Source organism: Physeter macrocephalus, chromosome 14, assembly GCF_002837175.3.
Source record: "Physeter macrocephalus isolate SW-GA chromosome 14, ASM283717v5, whole genome shotgun sequence".
Taxonomy (NCBI): Eukaryota; Metazoa; Chordata; class Mammalia; order Artiodactyla; family Physeteridae; genus Physeter; species Physeter macrocephalus.
The window spans coordinates 110352317-110377872 of NC_041227.1; the positions used below are offsets into that span (position 1 = coordinate 110352317).

Sequence of the window (25556 nt, forward strand, 5' to 3'; positions counted from 1 at the left end):
TTATTTAATTCCCCAAACAACTTGAGATGGTCAGTTTTACAGACCAGGAAACTGAAATGTACAGTTGTTAAATAATTTACCTAGAGTCACAGGGACGACAAGAAAAAGCTGAGTTTCAACCTTAGGCTGTCTGACTCCAACACTGTGTTCCTTTTCAGAATGTTGCACTAAAGCTAAAGTCAGAGGAGAAATATTTTCCATCTGTATCAAGGGTTTAGGAAGAAGAGGGCATGGAATCAGAAGAACCCTGACCTTCAACCAGTTTCCTTCTCTTTTTCATAATTTGAAAGAATGAGGGAAAGTGGTAGCCTGAACCAGGTTTTCACCATTTTTAGCGTGCTAATTCATCTCTGCAGCCTGTTTTGGCTCTAACATCATACATATTTTATCCTTAGAGGTGGTGCTATAGGTCTGCTTTGTTATCTGGCTGCCACTCTCTTCCCTGGCAAGGTGGCAAACCATGTACTGAATGTTGTTTCTGAATGGGTAATTTTCCTACATCCTTTATCCAAAAAGTGCCACATAAAATGCCCAAGATAGTTATTGTAGTCATTGCACCAGATTTGGTAGTTATAGAATAAGGGGAAAGATCTACAGTTTTCATTTCTAGGACACAAACATGGATATTTTCTCTCTGTAGAGGGTGGCAGTGTTTTCTGTGTCTTCTCTCTCTTCTGCGGTCTCTTACTTTCTGCTGAGAATACACTTTGGTGTTTCTGTGTCTGGACTATTCCCCTAAAGAACATGAATTGTACTGTGGAAATCCTGGTAGGCTAATTTCCAAGTTCTGCAAGGCTCAGAGCACATCAAGAAAAACTTAAAATCATGAGCCTCAAAGGACTGGAAGGAGTAAATTCTGTCTCTGTTTCTCCTAGGAAGTTGTCCTTTCAGTCATTTCATATGATATGCATAATTTAACAAGCAAGCTGACATATCCCTGCCATTCATTCCTCAGACTGCCCTAAGTTCTCTGTGGTGAGAGAGATAATGATAATGGATAGAAATTTTAGGTTATTCTTCTTCACATCTAGTGTTAAGACTGAAGGAATTAAAAGATGACCCTCAGTTCTCAAATCACACCAGGAATAGGACAATCAAATCAAAGGCTTGCAAGTCCAATGTTGTTTAGCCCAGCTTCCCCACTCAAGAGCATTTCTGGGAGCTTACCCAAGCTTCCTAGGCCCCCTTTCCGAATGTTCTGGGGTGATATGAGCTGCCTGGGAGTGTAATGTGTGTGGAGGTGGGGTCACTTCTTGTCACCCACCAGTCCTCTACACTGCTCTCACAAATGCTGCTGAACCGTGGCCCTATTACTCTTATCCTGGCAGTGGTATTTCTCCAAAGCAAATAGAAGACTTTTTCCCAAGCTCGAATGGTCTAACCTTGAAGCGACTTCAGCGTTTTTTGAGTTTCTCAGAAGATAGCATCATTTTTACAATTTCATAGGAGCCTCTGACAAAAAGTTTAAAGCAAGAGCCTGGGACTTGCCTGCAAGCTACTTGAATGACGATGACTGGTGGGAATCAGAAGCACTGTTCTCAGTCACCAACAAAAGGATTCCTCACCCAAGACATTTGTTTTTTTTTTGCTTTTTTGTTTTTTGCTTCTCATTGCACTTTTTTAAAAAAACATCTTTATTGGAGTATAATTGCTTTGCAATGGTGTGTTAGCTTCTGCTTTATAACTAAGTGAATCAGCTATACATATACATATATCCCCATATCTACTCCCTCTTGGGTCTCCCTCCCACCCTCCCTATCCCACCCCTTTGTGATCCCTCTAGGTGGTCACAAAGCTTATCTCCCTGTGCTATGCAGCTGCTTCCCACTAGCTATCTATTTTACATTTGGTAGTGTATATATGTCCATGCCACTCTCTCACTTTGTCCCAGCTTACCCTTTCCCCTTCCTGTGTCCTCAAGTCCATTCTCTATGTCTGCATCTTTATTCTTTCCTGCCCTTAGGTTCTTCAGAACTTTTCTTTTTTTTTTTAGATTCATATATATATATATATATATATATATACATATATATATATATGTTAGCATACGGTATTTAATGCAGATCAACATCAAAAAAAGAAACAACCCAATCCAAAAATGGGCGGAAGACCTAAATAGACATTTCTCCAAAGAAGATATACAGATTGCCAACAAACACATGAAGGATGCTCAACATCACTAATCATTAGAGAAACGCAAATCAAAACTACAATGATGTATCACCTCACACCAGTCAGAATGGCCATCATCAAAAAATCTACGAACAATAAATGCTGGAGAGGGTGTGGAGAAAAGGGAACCCTCTTGCACTGTTGGTGGGAATGTAAATTGATACAGTCACTATGGAGAACAGTATGGAGGTTCCTTAAAAAACTAGAAATATAACTACCATACGACTCAGCAATCCCACTACTGGGCATATTCTCTGAGAAAACCATAATTCAAAAAGAGTCATGTACCACAAGACATTTGTTTTTAGAGTTTATTCTACCTCAGAGTGATTCATCTCCCAACTACCAAAACTGGTACATTTTCTCTCCCTGCTTTTCTTGAGATTCTTGCTGTTAGTTCCAAAGTTCCCTTTGCTGATTTACTGAGAATGCCCTGAAAACTTTATGTAAATGTGTCCTTAGAAGTTAGGATCAATAGCCCTGTGATTCTAGAGGAATATGCAAATTAAGCTAATCTTGTAAGGTTGGCCCTTGGTATTTTTGGGCTTCACATCTGTAGATGGTTATATTCATTGCACTGTGCCATTTTATATAAGGGACTTGAGCAGATTTTGTTATCCACAGGGACTCCTGGAAACAATACCAAGGGACAACTGTGTTTAACTCCATGTGCACAAGAAGTCCCCCCCACCAACTTACTAATTGGGAGGAAGCCTTTATAAGTGGATGGATTTCTTCCACTCTGCCCCTAAGCTTCAGACATATCCCTTGCTATAAAGAGTGTGCAGAGTCACAGGGCTGAGCTTTTCCTCCAGTAACTGAGGGATATTCATCCCTAGAACAGATGAGATAGTGAATTTTTTTTAAATGTTGTTAATGTGAATGCAGCATTATTAGAATGCACTTTGAGTTTTAAATGGGTATTTATCCTTTTGTTACCAAGGCTTTCCAAAAGATAAAATATACATATACTCTGTGGAGTATATGAAAGTTCAGTAAAATATGATAATGTTGCTTCACATGTTGTTCTCTTGGGTATGATATCAGTAAGATGTTTTCCTCTGACAGTCTCTTATAATGGATGAAAATATTCCCTCTCATTGCATGCACAGCGCGGGTTTTGAGTCATATAATCTGCCTTTGAAATAGTGGTATTTGAAAAGCAAATTTAAGGCTTAAGACGTTTTTGCTTTATGGTCATTGACGCCAATGTTAATAAACCTTTTTCTAGTTACAAAGAGGAGAAATGACAGGCAAGCTTTTTTTGTTTTGTTTTTTAGTGGCTATACCATATGGGACACAGTAAATAAACTATGAAGGTAGCAGGATACATAGAAAAAAAGGAACGTATTTGGACTCTGACAGTCCTTAAGCAAGTTTTTTTATCTCCTTGAGCCTGTTTCCTGATCTATAAAGTGGAGTTAATATTAAAGAATTGTGGTGAAGATTCAAGATCAAGGTGGTTAAGTAGGAAGACACTGGACTCACGTCCCCTCAGGAACACATGAAAACTACAACTACATATAGAATGACTCTCAGTGAAATTGATGTGAAAACTAACTGAACAAGTCTTCTACAACAAAGACTGTAGAGAAAGATCAACATGGAGTCTGGTAGGAGGGGAGGAGAAGCAATCTGGCTGGGAACCACACCCCTAGTAGGGGGCACAGAAGAGGAGGGGGATATCACAGGTTTAGGGATCCTCTCTGGGGAGAGAGGAGTTTAACCTACATATTAAGTACCCCATCCTTGGGATCCAACACTGGGAAGATAAGCCCCTTTAGCTGGTTTAAAACCAATGTGGATTACCAGAGGGCTGTAAGGAACTGAGTCTCCACTCTTAAAGAGTGAGGGCATACTTGTTTACTCTCAGTCACAAAGCAGAGACAGCAGATTGTAAACAACCTGAGGCTCTGGTTAGCTTGGCAGGACTGTCCCAGCAGGGTCCTCAGTCTGCTCCAGGTCCCTGCCGTAGCCCCTCTTGCTCAAGTGCTGCTCCCTACTAAGGTGGAGGCTGTCATTGTCAATGAGAGTGTTCACACTTGATGGAACAGAGCCTGCTTGGACCCTGGCCCTGCCTCTGGCCAGAGTGGAGGCAGCCATTGTCAATGCATGCTTTGGCACACACACTCAGAAGAGACTGAGACTAACTCCATGGCAGAGACCACCACCACCAGGGAGCCATGTCCTTGTGCACTCTAGGAGGGAACTAGGCTAACTCCAGGGTGGAGACCACATCTCTGGACATCCAGGGTGGGGAAGAGCCAGCTCAGTGGTGTGGCACCAATCCCTCTGGCTCCCACACAGCCTCTAACCAAGGCTCATGCACCTGAGGGGGGCTGGAGTGAAACCAACACAAAAGTACAACCCCAAGCCCTCAGGCCCTGACCACATCCCAAATCAAGGCAGAGACCGCCATCATACCCAGGAGACACCCAACTCCCTCCATTCTCCAACCCCTCAGGCCCTGCCCCCCCACCACCTATAAGGTGGTGACAGCCATTGAGCATAGGAGAAACCCTGGCTTGCACCTGATTCTGATTCTAACCCCTCCAATTCCAGCCCTTCTTTCCACCCAAGGGGTTCTGCCAGAACACTCTGGGGGGAAGATGCTCTTCAAATCCAGCTCTTTCACCAAAGTCACTGAGCACACACAGACTGCATAGGGACATTCCCACACAAGGACATGTCCTCAAGACCAGAATAAGTATCTATTTCACCTAATTTCATAGAGAGGAAAAGTGAAATAAAATGAGAAGACAGAGGACTATGTTTCAAACAAAAGAACAAGAAAAAACACTTATTAAACAAAGGTAAGTAATTTGCCTGATAGAGTTCAAAGCAATAGTAATAAGAATGCTAATTGAACTGAGGGAAGAAGAGTTGAAAACAGTGAGAATTTTAACAAACAAAAAATAGTAAAAAAAGAATGAGTCATAACTGAATAAAACAATAACTGAAATGAAAAATACACTAGATGGAATTAACAGCAGGTTAGGTGATACAGAACTTATATAGTGACCTGGAAGATAGAATAATGGAAATCAGCCAATCAGATCAGCAAACAGAAAAAAAAAAAAAAACTAAAATAGTTTAAGGGACCACTAGGATAACATCAAGCATAACAACATTCACATTATAGGGGTTCCAGAAGGAGAAAAGAGAAGGTGGTTGAAAATGCATTTGATGAAATTATGACTGAAAACTTCACAAACCCAAAGAAGGAAAAAGATCCAGGTACAGGAAGCACAGAGAGTACAAAACAAGGTGCACCCAAAGAGACCCACACCAAGATATTTTATAATTAAAATGGCAAAAGTTAAAAAGAGAATTCTAAAGGCAGCAAGAATAAAGAGTCACATACAAGTGAACCCCCATAAGGCTATCAACTGATATTCCAGCAGAAACTTTACAGACCAGAAGGGAGTGGAATGATGTATATAAAGTGCTGAAAGGGAAAGCTGTACTACTTAGGATACTCTAACCAGCAAGGTTATCATTCAGATTTGAAGGAGAGATAAACAGTTTCTTAGAAAAGCAAGAACTCAGAGCATTTATCAGTACTTAACCACAATGTTAAAGTGTCTTCTTTAAGTTAAAAAAAAAAAAAAGACTACAAAAAGAAACCAGAAATTATAGGAAGGGAAAAATCCCACTGGTAAAGACAAATATATAGTAAAGGCTGTGGATCAACCACTTAAATAAGCTAGTATAAAGGTTAAAAGACAAAAGTTGTAAAAGCAACTGTAACAACAATAAACAGTTAAGGGATAGATATGAAGTTGTAAAATATGACATCAAAAACACAAGATGTGAAGGGGCAGTAAAAAAAAAAAAGAAGAGTTTTTAGAATGTGTTTGAACTTAAATGACTATTAGTTTAAAATAAGTAGATATAATTTTAGGTCAACATATATGAACTTCATAGTAATCGCAAATCAAAGACCTACAATAGATATACCAAAACTAGTGAGAAAGGAACACAAACATAACACTAAATAAAATCCTCAAACCACAATGGAAGACACTTAAAAGAAGAAAAGAAAAGAACTACAAAAACAATCAGAAAACAAATAACAAAATTGCAATAAGTACATACCTTTCAATTATCACTTTAAATGTCAATGGACTAAATGCCACAATTAAAAGATATAGGGCCTCTGATTGGATAAAAAGAGACCCAACTATATGCTGCCTACAAGAGACTCACTTCAGAGCTAAAGACACACAAAGACTGAGGTAAGGGAATAGAAAAAGATAATCCATGCAAAGGGAAATGAAAAAAAAGCTGGGGTAGCAACTTATATCAGACAAAGTAGACTTTAAAACAAAGTTTATAATAAAAGACAAAGAAGGGCATTATATAATAATAAAGGGATCAATAGAAAAGTGGACATAAGGTTCTTAAACATATATGTACCTAATATAGGAGTACCTAAATATAAAAGCAAATATTTACAGACATAAAAGGAGAAATTGACAATAATACAATAATACTAGGGAGCTTTAACACCACACTTACATCAATGGACAGATAATCTAGATAGGAAATCAATAAGGAAACAGTAGCCTTAAATGACACATTAGACCAGTTAGATTGAATAGCTATCTACAGGACATTCCATCCAAAAACCAGAGAATACACAATCTTTTCAAGTGCACATAGAACATTCCCCAGAATAGATCATGTTAGGCCACAAAATGAGTCTCAACAAATTTAAGAGGATAGAAATTTTTCTCAACCACAATGGTAAACTAGAAATCAATTACAGACAGAAAAATGGGAAAAACACACATATGTGGAGACTAAACAACATGCTACTATAAACCAATGGATCAATGAAGAAATCAAAGAGGAAATGAGAAAATACTGTGAGACCAATGAAAATAAAAACATAACTTTTCAAAATCTATGGGACATAGCAAAAGCCATTCTCAGAGGGAAGTTTATAATGACACAGGCCTACCTCAAGATGAGAAAAATCTCAAATAAACAACTTAACCTACTATCTAAAGCAAATAGGACAATAAGAATAAGCAAAGCCCAAAGGAAGCAGAAGGAAGGAAATAATGAAGATCAAAGAGGAAATATATAAAATAGAGACCAAAAAAATTAAAAATAAAAAAGGTCAATGAAACCAGGAGCTGGTTTTTTTGAAAGATAAACAAAATTGGTAAACTTTTAGCCAGGCTCATCAGGAAGAAAAGAGGACTCAAATAAACAAAATAATAAATGAAAGAAGAGAAATAACAACTGATTCCACAGAGATACAAAAATATGTTAGAGAAATATTATATGATATCACTTGTATGTGGAATCTAAAAAATACAAAAAAATTAGTGAATATAACAGAAAAGAAGTAGATTCACAGGCACAGAAAACAAACTACTGGTTAACAGTGGGGAGAGAGAAGATTGGAGGGGGACTATAATGGTAGGGGTTTAAGAGGTACAAGGTATTAGGTATAAAATAAGCTATTAGGATATATTGTATAACATGGGGAATATAGTCAATATTTTATAATAACTATAAATGGAGAATAACATTTAAAATTTTTGTAAGAGACTAATGTGAACAGTTATATGCTAGAAAATTGGACAACCTAGAAGAAATGGACAGATTTCTAGAATATGACCTGCCAAGACTGAATCAAGAAGAAAAAGACATTAAAAACAACTTTTTTTTTTTTTTTTAAAAAGAAGTGAACAATTTGAATAGACCAATTAGTAGTAATGAAACTGAATTTGTAATTTAAAATATTTCCAGAAAACAAAAGTCCAAGACTGGACAGCTTTGCGGGGGAATTCTACCAAACATATAAAGAAGAGTTAATACTGACCATTCTCAAACTATACCAAAAAACTGAAGAGGAGGGAACACTGCCAAATTCATTCTATGAAACCACCATTATTCTAATACCAAACTGGACAAAGACACTACCACAAAAAGGAAATTACCAGCAAGTACCCCTGATGAATATAGATGCAAAAATCCTCAACAAAATATTAACAAACTGAATTCAACAATACATAAGAAGGATAATACACCATGATCAAGAGGGCTCTATCCCAGGGATACATGGATGTTTTAATATCTGCAAATCAATCTTTGTGATACAACACATTAACAAAACAAAGAATAAAAATCACATGATCATCTCAATAGATGCCAAAAAAGCATTTGACAAAACTCAACATCCATTTATGAAAAAAACTCTCAACAAAGTAGTTACAGAGGGAAAATATCTGAACATAATAAAGGGCATTTATGACAAACACACAGCTAACATCACACTCATTGGTAAAAAACTGAAAGCTTTTCCTCTAAAATCAGAAAGAAGACCAGGATGCTCACTCTTGCCATTTCTATTTAATATAGTATTGGAAGTTCTAGCCACAGCAATCAGGCAAGGAAAAGAAATTAAAAGCATCCAAATTGGAAGGAAAGAAGTAAAACTGTCACTATTTGCTGATGACGTGATACTATGTATAGAAAACCCTAATGTCTCAACAAAAAAACTATTAGAACTAAAAATGAATTCAGTAAAATTACAGGATACAAGATTAGAACACAGAAATCTGTTTATTTTCTATACATTAATAATAAACTAACAGAAAGAGAAAACAAGAAAACAATAATGTTTACAATTACATCAAAAAGAGTAAAATATCTAGGAATAAACTTAACCAAGGAAGTGAAAGACCTATACTCTGAAAACTATAAAACATTAATGAAGGAAATAGAAAATGATACAAAGAAATGGAAAGATATCTTATGTTCATAGATTAGAAGAATTAATACTGTTAAAATGTCCATATTACCCAAATCAATCAGCAGATTTCATGCAATCCCTATCAAAATATCCATGATATTTTCCACTGAATTAGAACAATCTTAAAATTTATACAGAACAACAAAAGACCCTGCACTGCCAAAATAATCTTGAGAAAAAAAGAACATAGTGCTCAAAGCAATCTACAGATTCAATGCAATCCCTATCAAACTACCACTGGAATTTTTCACAGAACTAGAACAAAAATTTTCACAATTTGTATGGAAACACAAAAGACCCTGAAGCCAAAGCAATCTTGAGAAAGAAAAATGGAGCTGGAGGAATCAGGCTCTTGGACTTCAGATGATAATACACAGCTACAGTAATCAAGACTGTATGGTACTGGCATGAAAACAGGAAAATAGATCAATGGAACAGGATAGAAAGCCTAGAGATAAACCCACGCACATATGGTCACCTTATATTTGATAAAGGAGGCAAGAATATACGATGGAGAAAAGACAGCCTCTTCAATAAGTGGTGCTGGGAAAACTGCAGAGCTATATGTAAAAGAATGTAATTAGAACACTCCCTAACACCATACACAAAAATAAACTCAAAATAGATTAAAGACCTAAATATAAGGCCAGACACTATCAAACTCTTAGAGGAAAACATAGACAGAACACTATGACATAAATCACAGCAAGATCCTTTTTGACCCACTTCCTAGAGAAATGGAAATAAAAACAAAAATAAACAAACGGGACCTAATGAAACTGCACAGCTTTTGCACAGCTAAGGAAACCATAAACAAGACCAAAAGACAACCCTTAGAATGGGAGAAAATATTTGCAAATGTGGCAACTGACAAAGGATTAATCTACAAAATTTACAAGTAGCCCATGCAGCTCAATATCAAAAACACAAACAACCCAATCCAAAAATGGGCAGAAGACCTAAATAGACATTTCTCCAAAGAAGATATACAGATTGCCAACAAACACATGAAAGAATGACATATATACAATGGAATATTACTCAGCCATGAAAAGAAACGAAACTGAGTTATTTATAGTGAGGTGGATGGGCCTAGAGACTGTCATACAGAGTGAAGTAAGTCAGAAAGATAAAAACAAATACCATATGCTAACACATATATATGGAATCTAAAAAAAAAAAAAGGTCATGAAGAACCTAGGGGCAAGACGCAAGTAAAGACACAGACCTACTAGAGAATGGACTTGAGGACATGGGGAGGGGGAAGGGTAAGCTGGGGCAAAGTGAGAGAGTGGCATGGACATATATACAACATATATGTATACATATACAGTGTATACATATATACAGTGTATACATATATACACTGCCAAATGTAAAATAGATAACTAGTGGGATGCAGCCGCATAGCACAGGGAGACCAGCTCAGTGCTTTTTGACCACCTAGAGGGGTGGAATAGGGAGGGGGGGAGATGCAAGAGGGAAGAGATATGGGGACATATGTATATGTATAACTGATTCACTTTGTTATAAAGCAGAAACTAATACACCATTTTAAAGCAATTATACTCCAATAAAGATGTTTAAAAAAAAAAGAACATAGTGGAGGTATCATTCTCCCTGCCTTCAGACCATACTACAAACGTATAATAATTAAAACAGTATGTTATTGGTACAAAAACAGACACATAGATCAATGGAACATACACATAGAGAGCACAGAAATAAACCCACACACATATGGTCAATTGATGTACAACAAAGGATGCAAAAATATACAATAGGGAAGACAGTCTTTTCAATAAGTAGTGTGGGGAAAACAGGACAGCTACATGCAAAAGGATGAAATTAGAACATTTTCTCACATCATATAGAAAAATTATCTCAAAATGGATTAAAGACCTAAATGTACAACCAGAAAACTCCTAGAAGAAAACATAGGCAGTACACTCTTTAACATAGGTCTTAGCAATATTTTTTTTATATCTGTCTCCTCAGGCAAGGGAAGCAAAAGCAAAGATAAACAATTGGGACGTAATTAAAAGCTTTGCAGAGTAGGGCTTCCCTGGTGGCACAGTGGTTGAGAGTCCGCCTGCCGATGCAGGGGACACGGGTTCGTGCCCCGGTCCGGGAGAATCCCACGTGCCGCAGAGAGGCTGGGCCCATAAGCCATGGCCACTGAGCCTGCGCATCTGGAGCCTGTGCTCCGCAGTGGAAGAGGCCACAACCGTGAGAGGCCCACGTACCACAAAAAACCAAACAAATAACAACAAAAAAAGCTTTGCAGAGTAAAGGAAACCATCAACAAAACGAAAGACAACCTACTGAATAGGAGATGATATTTGTAAATGATTTGTCTGATACGGGATATGTCTTTATCCAAATAAAGAGCTCATGTAACTCAATATCAAAAAAACCAAACAACCCAATTAAAAAGTGGGCAGAAGACCTGAACAGAATTTTTTTCAAAGAAGACATACAGATGGCTAACAGGCACATGAAAATATGCTCAACATCACTAATCATCATGGAAATGCAAATCAAAACCACAATGAGATATCACTTCACACCTATCAGAATGGCTATTGACAAAAAGAATAAAAATAATAAATGTTGGTTAGGATGTGGAGAAAAGGGAACTCTAATCCACTGTTGTAGGAATGTGTGTTGGTACAGTCACTATGGAAAACAGTATGGGATTCCTCAAAAAATTAAAACTAGAACTACCATGTGATTTAACAATTCCACTCCTGGTTATAATGTCTGAAGAAAATGAAAACACTAATTCAAAAAGATATATATGCAGTTCAATGTTCAGATCAGCATTATTTCCATTAGCCAAAATAGCAACCTAAGTGTCCATTAACAGATAAAGAAGATGTGGTGTGTGTATATATATATATCTCAGCCTTAAAAAGAATGAAAGGGGCTTCCCTGGTGGCGCAGTGGTTGCGCGTCCGCCTGCCGATGCAGGGGAACCGGGCTCGCGCTCCAGTATGGGAGGATCCCACATGCCGCGGAGCGGCTGGGCCCGTGAGCCATGGCCGCTGAGCCTGCGCGTCCGGAGCCTGTGCTCCGCAACGGGAGAGGCCACAACAGAGGAAGGCCCGCATACCACAAAAAAAAAAAAAAAAAAAAAATGAAATTTTGCCATTTGCAACAACATGGATGAACTTGGAGTGTATTATGGTTAGTGAAGTAAGTCAGACAGAGAAAGACAAATACTGTATGTTTTCACTTATATATGGAATCTGAAAAATAAAACAAATGAATGAATGTAACAAAACAGAAACAGACTCATAGATACAAAGAACAAAGTTGTGGTTACCAGAAGGGAGAGAGATAGGGGAGGGTAAAGATAAAGGAAGGAGATTAAGAGGTCCAAACAACTAATTATTTTATTAAATAAGATAAAAAGATATAATGTACAGCACGGGGAATATGTTGTACACATGAATCTAATGTAACTTTATAAATCTACTGTGTTTCAATTTTTTTTAAAAAAGAATTTTGGTGAGGGTCATAGTTTATTGGAATCATCCCATTATTGTGCCTAGTATTTACATAATGTTTCCATAATTTAATTTTAATTTAACAGAGAAATAACTGACCCTGGAAATTATTTCAGTAGAGGCTACCAGTGTAATAATATGCTCCTGATTTAAAGTGAATGTTATTTATGCCATAAGTGTTACTGCACGTTTTAGTCCACCAAAGAGATAAAAGATGCTACCTATAACATGGTGAAATATATGGTAGATTACAAGCTTTGTGATGTAAGGGAGGATAAAAATGTATATCTTTTTCCTTCTGTCCTCCTAGGTTCTCCAGCAGGGGCCTGATAAATTAGATTGACAGAAGATAGATTAACAGGACAAAAACAGACAGAAGCTTATTAACATGTGTGTGGAGCCTTTTAACACTTAGGAGTACCCAGAATTGAGTAACTCAAAGGGGTGGTTAGAATTTGGAGTCTATATAACTTACCTAGTAGGGGAAAGAGAGGGGGAGAAAGGGCACTTATGGAAAAGCAAATGATTTGGGAAGGATAAATGGGCCCTTAGGATAATAGATGGGAGATATGGTAGTTTGTGACAGTGGCCTGTCTGGATGTGGTGCTGCTGCAAAGAGAAGATTAGGATTCTATGGAGTTACAACAATTGAGTTCTTTGGGGAGACTCTGCTTTTTGGCAGATAAGAGATTTCAGAAACTCAAATGCATTCAACTTAAAATAATTCTTATGTCAAAGTGGCATATTTTGAGTTGACATGACCTGGTCCCCATCAGTGATATCTATACTTCTTAGTTTTAATGAAGTACAGCCCTCATTTATTGTACAATCTGGCATATAATTATTTAACCATGTCTGGTGGTCTGCCTGCTTAACCCTGAGGCCACATATTATTTGGTTCATAGAAGGTGCCCAGTAAGTACACATTGAAAATTTTGGTTGGTGCTTGATTAATGTTTATTGTATTTAATTTGGTCTAGGATGACCAAAGTAGGTTAAATAAGAGTATCCAGAAATGTGGTTGTTATCATAACTCCTATGGTTACCTCCAGAAAAAGACAAGTAGATAATTCAGAATTTTACTGATTGAACAAAGTAATATCAATCATATCAAATGATTACTGCTTAGCAGTAGACTAGCCAGACTTCCACTTGAGTTTCCAAACTCCTTTTGGTAGCTCATTACTATTTCATCCCAGTCTTTTGAGCTCCTTCTGGATTGTTGGTTTGCATCATTCTAACCAGCAGTCTCAATTCAGTCCCCCATTCATGCATGATATACATAGTGCTTGTTGCAATACACAGGGTCCACATAAGATGTCAACTAATGTATCTGGTAATGCTAGTCATAATGAATCACATCCTCTATTATTCACTTGCTTCAATTTTTTCACAATACTTTCCTGGGTCCCTAACTGTCCCAGGATCTGTTCATTGTCCACCAAGCAGCCGGTAAATCTACTGAAAACTCTATATGCCATATATTGGAATAAACATCAGAGCTCCTATAATTTACCCATTAAATCTGAATATGCAAATAATATCCCTGATCATTTCTCTCACTTAATCTTCAGAACAACTTTGTGAAGTAGTCAAGGCAAGGTATTGGCAGGTTATTGCCACAATAATGCTATTTAACAAGTAACTACAAAATCTTGGTGATATAAAACATAAGCATGTACTTCTTGCTCATTGGTCTTCAGGCCTGCTGGAGCAGGCCTCATTCAAGCTTCAAGTTAAGGTCAGATACGTTCTATGGCCCAGGCTGAAGGGGGAGCAACTACCTAGAAACTGTCCTTTTGGTTGAGATCAAAAGTTTTCAGAGGGCAAGTAAAGCATATAATGCCACATAAGCCTTAGGGGCAATACTAGCCCACTGTCACTTCCACCCATATTTCATTGGCCGTGTTTGCATGTCCATCTGTAGCTTCCAACAAATTTTCTCCACTACCTAGGTTGCCTTTATTTGAGAAAATTTCACATAAAACAATCCAAAGTTATCAAAGTGATAAATTGAAAGACCACAACTTACAGACCAAAATTTGTCCCCTTGCTCTACTCACAAATGTCTTTAAGATTCATTTTGCTTTTCAAAACTCAAATTTATGAGCAATTTGGCAGAAATATCTACCCTTAAATTGCTGCTGGTATTTTGTAAAGGACATTGTGTCACTGGGTATTCCTAAAGGAAGCCCTAGGTAAGAAATTTCTTTAATACTAAGTGCTAGGAAAAACCTTGCTTCCTCTGTACAATTGATGTGATTTTTTCCTGCATGAGAATTGTGTGACTGTGTGGTTCATTTCCCTTTGAGTGTCAAGATTTTCAGAGCCAAGTTTTCACCTGTAATAAAATTAGTGGGACTTTATAACCCACTGAATTCCTCTCTGGATCCTGCTGTTCTATTCCAATTTTTTTACTTGCTTTGACTCTTTGGTTATATGTAATGTTATATACATTTATTTCTGTAAGCCATGTTAAGTCTTTTGTGGAATAAGGCAAGATAGAAGGAAGACTAAAACAGATAAAAAAATAAAGCTTTGCACTGTCGTGTACCTAATTAAGAAGAGGGAAATCAGCTGGTCTGTTTTTCTGCTTTCTAGTTTTATTAATTACCATTGTTAGAAAGATATTCTGTTTATAATCAAAATTAAACTAAATCTTTGGAGATTAAGTTTTCTAAAAGAGCTAAAGGGTAGCATCAAAGGGGATTCAGTGCATTGTCTCTAAGGCTCCCCTCTGACACTATCCTCTCCCTAAGCCTCTCTTCTCCCCACCCTCCAGCCTGAACCCACAAAAGGATGTGAGCTTTTCTTTCTCCTGTTAATTCTTGTCACCCTGCTTCTGACTGGTGGGTCTGGTTTAAATAGCTTCAGTCACCAGGAATTGAAAAGAAAGCATAACAGATATAAGCAGGAGCAGATGGATTAAGCAAAACAGTGCAACATTTTATTACATGTCTACAATTTCAAAAATTAAAGTGGAAAATATTCCCAGTTGCATATAGAGTGGAAGAAGGAGCAGTAGCTTCAAAGACCCAGTGCAGTTAAAATAGAGGAGGGGACTATGAGTTGGCCTCCAGGCTGTTGAGGAGAGGGATCTTTCTTACCACTCTTGTTACCTTCTGCAGTTAACATCAATGAGATAAGCACATTGCACAAGACTGAATTCTGTAAATCTCAGAGGTACTGAATAGTCTCCTCAGAGAAGAGGATGCTTTTTCTGGGAAATCAAATTATAGAAATCTGAGCCTCCAGTTGACTATTAAATAAAAAACTTTCGGGGCTTCCCTGGTGGCGCAGTGGTTGAGAGTCCGCCTGCCGATGCAGGGGATAAGGGTTCGTGCCCTGGTCCGGGAGTTTCCCACATGCCGCGGAGCGGCTGTGCCCGTGAGCCATGGCCGCTGAGCCTGCGCGTCCGGAGCCTGTGCTCCGCGACGGGAGAGGCCACAGCAGTGAGAGGCCCGCGTACAGCAAAAAAAAACCAAAAAACAAACAAAAAAAACTATCAAAAGAACATCTGTAGAAGGTTCCCTGAAATGGGCTCTGTGTCCTTTGAATGGATGACTGGAAATTGACAGGTTCAGTCTCATCTCAACACTGTCATTTGCTCTTTATAAAAGGTGTTGCTTTTCATTTCTAGTATTTTGCATGCTTCTGAAGTGTCTTCCCATGTCTCAAAATAACTCAATAGAAAGAACAGAGGACACAATGTTTCCCTCTTTTCAAACTGGTAGTGTTTACCTCTGAATTTCACCTGCTTTGTGTGGTTTTCAATCCCAGAAATCATGATAGGAAGCTCTGTACTCAATCTGGAGATAAATAGTAACTAATTCTAAAGGCCTGACCTCTAGTGCCAGAGAAGCTCGAACTACCTTCACTATAATTTTGCAAAACAGAGATGGCATCCTGTCTTATTCTGTGTTGCTTTAACTGGAAAATGAATTTTGTCTTATTTTGTCTTTTACAGAGGCCAGGAAAGAGCTATCTCAGTACACCTTTTACCTTCTGTCTCATCTGTTACTAGGAAATGGCTACACATATATACTGACAGTAGAAAAGACAGCATGGCTGCTCTGAAAAATTGTGTGTACTTGTGCATGCATTCACTTGAGTTATGGTCTTCCCTGAAATATAATGGAAGCTGTATCTCTGGCATTTTTAGAGAACCAGATGAAGTCAAGTCAAGAAATTGGTTATGAAAGCCAAGGGCATTTTATTCAGTGAGAGTAGTCTATTTCACTAATGTCCTTGCATCAATATCAGATTAGCATAATCAGAGATTGATTCTCTCTGCATTTGGACAGATGTCACAGGACATAGCTTTCCTAGTGATTTGGTAAAGTAGGGTACTAAACACATCACTGGAATATGAGCTGTGAATCTGTGAGTTTTAATCCAGTGGATGCGACAGGAGTCATTTGGAAGATACAGCATCATTCTTTAACCAAACTGGCTTTTTATTTAGTAACTGAATTTGTATTTCTCAAATATTCTGGAATGAAGATTTCCAATATACTCAACTACTTCTATTGGCTACCTCCCATTTTATTTTGTTGTAGAGCTAGGTAATACCAAAACTATCTAAAGTGGAAGTCAAGAATAGTTGAACACTCTCAGAGGAAAATTCAGTTTCCTGACAAAATCTAATCTAGCAAGCAGGAGCTGTCAACATGATAAATATTCTAGTCTTTAATATTGGTTTACTTAGCAGGCCAGAAGAAAAGGAGGAATTATTTATACACTCAAAATTTGTTAAAATGATGTTGTTTGACTTTAAGTGACAGAGGCCAGGGAAATTCAAAGTTAAGATAGAAACCTCTCAAGCTGAGCTTGGGTCTGGACTCTCCAGGGGCCTTCTGATGTGTCAACGCCATCTAAGTAATTACACTGCCATACATGAGCTCTTCCAGGTTCGACGTTTGTGAGGATGAGTTCTTTCGATTAATCCCTGTGCTTACCAGCCTGTAAGTCTCATCTGGTACCAGGTGCATGCAGAAGCAAGGACAGTGTTTCAAATTGAACTGGATCTCAAGGTTATTAGTTGGAAATGCCTTCATGGTAGTGTCTGTGAGGCAGACAACACTGGCTTTAAAATCTTGTAGAACTGGATCCGATACCAGTTCTGCCACTTTATAATTAATTTGACAACTATCTATTGAACACCTACTCTGTTCCAGGTACTGTTCTAGGCTCTGTACATATAGATGAAAACCAGACAGATAAGGTTCCAGCACTGGTGGAGTTTACATTTTAATGGAGGTATTGCAGGTCAGGTTCCCCAAGAAAGGACTCTGAGATGGACATTGGTGTGCAAAAACTTTATTTGAGAGGGATTGCAAGCTTAACTCTTATGTGGGAAAGGAAGGAAGAAAGAATGAGTAGAGGGAGAAGGTGGCCTGTGATGCATTCAACAAAGGCTGAAGGTGACCACATGGTGAGATTTGAAGCTGCGATGGCCCTTCAGAATGGCCCCCCACTAAAGTGAGGGGGCTCTCACCTTTAGTCCAGTACATAACCAGTGGATGACTGAGGTCTACCTGGGAAAGGAGCATGACCTTGTACAGGAGGCTTTTACCAGCTAAAAGCAATTCTGGCAGTTAAGGATTCCCAGTAGCTGTACTCACAGCAGTTGGGGGTGTACAAAAAGTATATATATGAAGGCAGGGCAGCTAGAGAGGAATGGGGATCAAAATAAGCTTTGTTTGTTTTTCAGACAGTAGAAATTAGGACATATTTGTATGTTGGTGGGAATAATCCAATTCACTTGTAATGTTAAGGAAAGATAAGTTACCTGTAGGTTTCAAGTCCTCCTTTAAGCAAGAGAAGGGGAGATCCAGTGTGAAAAATGAGGTGCTGTCCATCAGTAGGTAAAGGGCTAACTCACTCCCATAGCTGGAGGGATGAGAAGGGTCTGGGTGTGGATGGAGCTTGGGGAGAATGCAGGGTTATGGGAAGAAGAAGTAGCTCTATATCTAATTGCTTTATGTTATCAGTCAAATAATCAAGGGTATAAACTGAAAGTGAAAATGGGAATGGCAAATTTGAGGAGGGTGAGGAGAAGATATAAAATAGGTATCCCTGAATATGTGATTGTGAATTGACCAAAGCAATATGATATGGTTTCCACAGAGTGCTGAGGGCACATTGAGAGTTATGATTACAAATGAAAATATAGCTGTATGTTTTTATCCAAATTCATTCGAGTTGGGAGCAGGAACAAGGTAGGCAGAGATCTAGTTCCAACTAACTATAGGGTGTGCCACATGAGCATGATAAAAGGAAAGAGGAGCAAAGGAATTAAGTTATGGGAAATGCACTGATTGTGGTGATGGACCATAGATTCTAGGTAAGTAAGAAGAGAAACCAAGGAGTACTAGAAATGCTACTTTCTAGCTGTGTAAGCCTTTGATTCCTTTGCCAAAAAGGAAAATGAAGTCTGCCCAACTAAACCAAGAGTCATTGAGACCTTACTCTGTGCCCCATGATTTTAAATCCATTCTTAATTAATTCTCACAAAAAGCCTGAGAGGTTGAGAGGAATTATCCCCCCTTGAGACCTGGTGTGAACAATTTACCCAAATATTCCTAACTCCATATCTAAGCTCCATTTTCTAATTCTGTAGTTGTCTCAATGCCACAGGGGAGAGTCAATTGCAATCGCTGGGGGACTGATGAATAACTTCTTATTTCCAACCTTAGAGCAAATCTTTAACCCTTACCTTAATGAAGAGAATATAGAGAACTTACTTGCATCTTTGATTGCTGAGATTCTTCTGTTTCTCATAATTATCTATCACACTGAACATAGGAGCAAACAAAACAGTCTTCTTAGAAGATTGGGAATATGTAAATATTACTTTTTAATGTTTTTAAATCTCTATGAGTAACGTGAAGTTTAGGGGAATTAAGTAATTCATCCAAGCATATTCAATTAGAAGGTGGAAGAACCAGGATCTGAAACCAGCTCTGAAGAGGCAGAGAACTCCAAATCCATGTGGTTTATATTACATTCACTGCCTCCTATAGCCATAAGAAGTGAAAGGAGCCTAGGATAGAAGCCTGATCATCAAGCCTGCCAATAGTAGAAGCAAAGAGGGGTTGGGGGTTAGTTAGAGAAGGCATTAACTGTCAGGCAAGCACTTAGTAAATAAGGAAACTGAGATAGAACTTGCTTCATGTATATATTAGAGAACTCCAAAGGTACATTTTGTTTTTACATTCATTACTATTTTATTTTAATTTTTATTGGAGTATAGTTGATTTACAATGTTATGTTAGTTTCAGATGAACAGCAAAGTGAATCAGTTATATATATATATATACATATATATATGTATATATATATCTCCAGACTTTCTTCGATTCTTTCCCCATATAGGTTATTATAGAGTTTTGAATAGAGTTCCCTGTGCTATACAGTAGGTCCTTATTAGTTATCTATTTTATATATAGTAGTGTGTATGTGTCAATCCTAATCTCCCAATTTATCCCCCCCTTTCCTCCTGATAACCATGGTTGTTTTCTACATCTGTGACTCTATTTCTGTTTGTAAATAAGTTCATTTGTACGATTTCATAGATTCCACATATAAGTGATAACATATGATATTTGTCTATCTCAGCCTGACTTACTTCACTCAGTATGACAATCTCTAGGCCCATCCATGTTGCTGCAAGTGGCATTATTTCATTCCTTTTTAGGACTGAGCAATATTCCATTGTATATACATACCACATCTTTATACATTCTTCTGTTGATGAACATTTAGGTTGCTTTCATGTCTTGGCTATTGTAAATAGTGTTGCAATGAACATTGGGGTGCATGTATCTTTTCAAATTACAGTTTTCTCTGGATATATGCCCAAGAGTGGGATTTCTGAATCATATGGTAGCTCTATTCTTAGTTTTTTAAGGAACCTCCATAATGTTCTCCATAGTGACCATACCAATTTATATTCCCACAAACAGTGTAGTAGGATTATCTTTTCTCCACACACTCCCCAGAATTTATTATTTGCAGACTTTTTAAGATGGCCATTCTGACTGGTGTGATGCTACCTCATTATTTGCATTTCTCTAATAATTAGTGATGGTGAGCATCTTTTCATGTGCCTGTTGGCTATCCGTATGTCTTCTTTGGAGAAATGTCTATTTAGGTATCCTGCCCATTTTTGGATTCGGTTCTTTGTTTGTTTGATTGTTTTTTTGCATATTGAGCTGAATGAATTGTTTGTGCATTTTGGAGATTAATCTCTTGTTGATTTCTTTATTTGCAAATATTTTCTCCCATTCTGAGGGTTGTGTTTTCATTTTGTTGATGGTTTCCTTTGTTGTGCAAAAGCTTTTAAGCTTAATCAGGTCCCATTTGTTTATTTTTGTTTTTATTTTCATTACTGTAGGAGGTGGATCAAAAAAGATCTTGCTGCAATTTATGTCAGAGAGTGTTCTGCCTATGTTTTCCTCTAAGAGTTTTATAGTATCTGGGTATCTGGTCTTACATTTAGGTCTTAAATCCATGTTAAGTTTATTTTTGTGTATGGTGTTAAGGAGTGTTCTAATTTAATTCTTCTACATGTAGCTGTCCAGTTTTCCCAGAACCACTTACAGAAGAGACTATCTTTTCTCCATTGTATATTCTTGCGTACTTTGTCATAGATTAGGTGACCATAGTTTCATGGGTTTACCTCTGGACTTTCTATCCTGTTCCATTGATCTATATTTCTGTTTTTGTGCCAGTATCAAACTGTTTTGATTATTGTAGCTTTATAGTATAGTCTGAAGTCAGGGAGCATGATTCCTCCAGCCCCATTTTTCTTTCTCAAGATTGCTTTGGCTATTCGGGGTCTTTTGTGTTTCCATACAAATTGTAAAAATTTTTGGGCTAATTCTGTGAAAAATGTCATTGGTAATTTGATAGGGATTGCATTGACTCTGTAGATTGTTTTGGGTAGTATAGTCAGAATATTTTGAGAATATTGATTCTTCCAATCCAAGAACATGACATATCTCTCCATCTGCTTGTGTTGTCTTTGATTTCTTTCATCAGCATCTTGTAGTTTTCTGAGTACAGGTCTTTTGTCTCCTTAGGTAGGTTTATTCCTAGGTATTTTATTCTTTTTCATGCAATAGTAAATGGGACTGTTTCTTTAATTTCTCTTTCTGATCTTTCATTGTTAGTGTATAGGAATGCAAGAGATTTTCTGTATAAATGAGCTCTAGTATTTTCTGGTGGTATCTTTAAGACTTCCTATGTATAGTATCATGTCATCTGCAAACAATGACAGTTTTACTTCTTGCCAATTTGGATTCTTTTATTTCTTTTTCTTTTCTGATTGCTGTGGATAGGACTTCAAAAACTATGTTGCATAAAAGTAGTGATCATGGACATCCTTGTTTTGTTCCTGATCTTGGAGGAAATGCTTTCAACTTTTCACCATTGAGAATGATGTTTGCCATGGGATTGTAGTATATGGCCTTTATTATGTTGAGGTAGATTCCCTCTATGCCCACTTTCTGGAGAGGTTTTTTTTTTTTTTTAATCATAAATGGGTGTTGAATTTTGTCAAAAGCTCTGTCTGCATCTATTGATATGATCATGTGATTTTTATGCTTCAATTTGTTATTATGGTGTATCACATTGATTGATTTGCACATAATTGAAGAATCCTTGAATCCCTGGGATAAATCCCACTTGATCACAGTGTATGATCCTTTTAAAGTGTTGTTGGATTTGGTTTGCTAGCATTTTGTTGAGGATTTTTGCATATATGTTCATCAGTGATATAGGCCTGTTTTGTGATATCTTTGTCTGATTTTGGTATCAGGGTGATGGTGGCCCTGTAGAATGAGCATGGGGGTGTTCCTTCCTCTGCAATGTTTTGGAAAAGTTTCAGAAGTCTAGGTGTTAACTCTTTTCTAAATGTTTAAGAGAATTTGCCTGTGAAGCCATCTGGTCTGGGACTTCTGTTTGTTGGAAGTTTTTATTTTTTATTTTATTTTTTTTTATTTTTTTTTGCCTTGTCAGATTCTTTTTTTTTTTTTATTTTTTTATTTTTTTAACATCTTTATTGGAGTATAACTGTTTTACAATAGTGTGTTAGTTTCTCCTTTACAACAAAGTGAATCAGTTATACATATACATATGTTCCCATATCCCTTCCCTCTTGCGTCTCCCTCCCTCCCACCCTCCCTATCCCACCCCTCTCATGGTCACAAAGCACAGAGGTGATCTCCCTGTGCTATGCGGCAGCTTCCCACTAGCTATCTAATTTACATTTGGTAGTGCATATATGTCCCTGCCACTCTCTCACTTCGTCACAGCTTACCCTTCCCCCTCCCCACGTCCTCAAGTCCATGCTCTAGTAGGTCTGTGTTTTATTCCCATCCTACCACTAATCTCTTCATGACATTTTTTTTCTTAGATTCCATATATATGTGTTAGCATACGGTATTTGTTTTTCTCCTTCTGACTTACTTCACTCTGTATGACAGACTCCAGGTCTATCCACCTCATTACAAATAACTCAGTTTCATTTCTTTTTATGGCTGAGTAATATTCCATTGTATATATGTGCCACATCTTCTTTATCCATTCATCTGTTGATGGACACTTAGGTTGCTTCCATGCCGTGACTGTCTTTAAATAAAAACCATTATTTCTCCTACTGGTTCCTTGGCTGCTGCTTCTGTTGTACAGATCTTCCTCAACTTACCATGGGGTTACGTCCCAGTAAACCCATGGTAAGTTGAAAATATCATAAATTGAAAATGCATTTAATACACCTGACGTGTCAAACATCACTGCTTAGCTTCACCTACATTCAGTGCACTCAGAACACCTAGGTTAGCCTATAGTTGGGCAAAATCATCTAATGCAAGGACTATTTTTTAATAAAGTGCTGACCATCTCGTGTAATTTATTGACTACTGTACTGACAAGCAGAGTGCTTGTCTGGGTCCGTGGTGGTTGCATCTATCCGCTGTCTCCTGGTGTGGTCGCGTGGCTGGTGGGGAGCTGGGGCTTTGCCACCCAGCATCAGGAGGAAGTGTCTTTCCCCATACGGTGGGCCCGAGGAAAGCTCAAAATTCAAAAGTCGAAGTAGTTTCTACTGAATGCGTATTGCTTTCGCATTACTGTAAAGTTAAAAAATCCTAAGTTGATTTTCTTACTCGTGAAAAGTATATTCAGTCACTCGGTAATACTGATTTCCGTTCAAGAACGCTATAGTCGAGTTGGAGAGAAAAGATGAACACACAGGAGGAGAGGCAAAGAATTTCCCCCTGAAAACTGGTTGGTATAGCGTGCTCTAGGATCTCAGAGGGAAAAGAATCAACAGAGGGTAGTCCTGGAGGGCTTTACGGAGGAGGTGGGAATTGAGCTTGTTCTTAGCGGATGGTTAGTATTGGAGCAGCTGGAGAGAACAGAGAGAGAGGGAAGGCGTTGAAGATGTGGAACAAGACGGATAAAGCGTGGAGGTGAGCAGAGAGCTGCGTGCTTGTCCCAGCCAATCCTGATGAACTCAAGTGATTAGTTCAGAACCGCTCCCGTGGGGGTGTCATCTCCATCCTCAAGGACCCCAGGAGTGGAGGCAGAGGACAGGTGGCGAGGAACGAGCGCAGCCCTGGGCCACGGGGAAGGTTCACCCACTGCACCCGGATGCCGAGGGGGAGGGGCTCCGAGGAGGGAGGGATGCTCAGGCGGGGACAGCGCTGCACAGATGCAGGGAATGGGGGGCGGGGCTGGGGGTCTTTTCCTATTTGGATTCCTTTTATTTCTTTTTCTTCTCTGATTGCTGTGTCTAGTACTTCCAAAACTATGTTGAATAAGAGTGGTGAGAGTGGGCAACCTTGTCTTGTTCCTGATCTTAGTGGAAATGGTTTCAGTTTTTCACCATTGAGAACAATGCTGGCTGTGTTTTTGTCATATATGGCCTTTATTATGTTGAGGAAAGTTCCCTCTATGCCTACTTTCTGCAGGGTTTTTATCATAAATGGGTGTTGAATTTTGTCAAAAGCTTTCTCTGCATCTATTGAGATGATCATATGGTTTTTCTCCTTCAGTTTGTTGCTATGGTGTATCACGTTGTTTGATTTGTGTATATTGAAGAATCCTTGCATTCCTGGGATAAACCCCACTTGATCATGGTGTATGATCCTTTTAATGTGCTGTTGGATTCTGTTTGCTAGTATTTTGTTGAGGATTTTTGCATCTATGTTCATCAGTGATATTGGCCTGTAGTTTTCTTTCTTTGTGACGTCTTTGTCTGGTTTTGGTATCAGGGTGATGGTGGCCTCATAGAATGAGTTTGGGAGTGTCCCTCCCTCTGTTATCTTTTGGAAGAGTTTGAGAAGGATAGGTGTTAGCTCTTCTCTAAATGTTTGATAGAATTCGCCTGTGAAGCCGTCTGGTCCTGGGCTTTTGTTTGTTGGAAGATTTTTAATCACAGTTTCAATTTCAGTGCTTGTGATTGGTCTGTTCATATTTTCTATTTCTTCCTGGTTCAGTCTCGGCAGCTTGTGCATTTCTAAGAATTTGTCCATTTCTTCCAGGTTGTCCATTTTATTGGCATACAGTTGCTTGTAGTAATCTCTAATAATCTTTTGTATTTCTGCAGTGTCAGTTGTTACATCTCCTTTTTCATTTCTAATTCTATTGATTTGAGTCTTCTCCCTTTTATTCTTGATGAGTCTGGCTAATGGTTTATCAATTTTATTTATCTTCTCAAAGAACCAGCTTTTAGTTTTATTGATCTTTGCTATTGTTTCCTTCATTTCTTTCTGATCTGATCTTTATGATTTCTTTCCTTCTGCTAAATTTGGGGTTCTTTTGTTCTTCTTTCTCTAATTGCTTTAGGTGCAAGGTTAGGTTGTTTATTCGAGATGTTTCCTGTTTCTTAAGGTAGGATTGTATTGCTATAAACTTCCCTCTTAGAACTGCTTTTGCTGCATCCCATAGGTTTTGGGTCGTCGTGTCTCCATTGTCATTTGTTTCTAAGTATTTTTTTATTTCCTCTGTTTAGCCTCCATGTGTTTGTATTTTTTATAGATCTTGTCCTGTAATTGATATCTAGTCTCATAGCGTTGTGGTCAGAAAAGATACTT

At 38.0% G+C, this 25556-nt stretch overlaps 1 protein-coding gene across 1 annotated transcript in view; it reads left to right on the forward strand.

Moving 5' to 3' along the window:
* CA10 (carbonic anhydrase 10) overlaps positions 1-25556 on the forward strand; it is a 673987-nt gene that overhangs the window by 284812 nt on the left and 363619 nt on the right. The gene's annotated exons all lie outside the window — the stretch shown is intronic.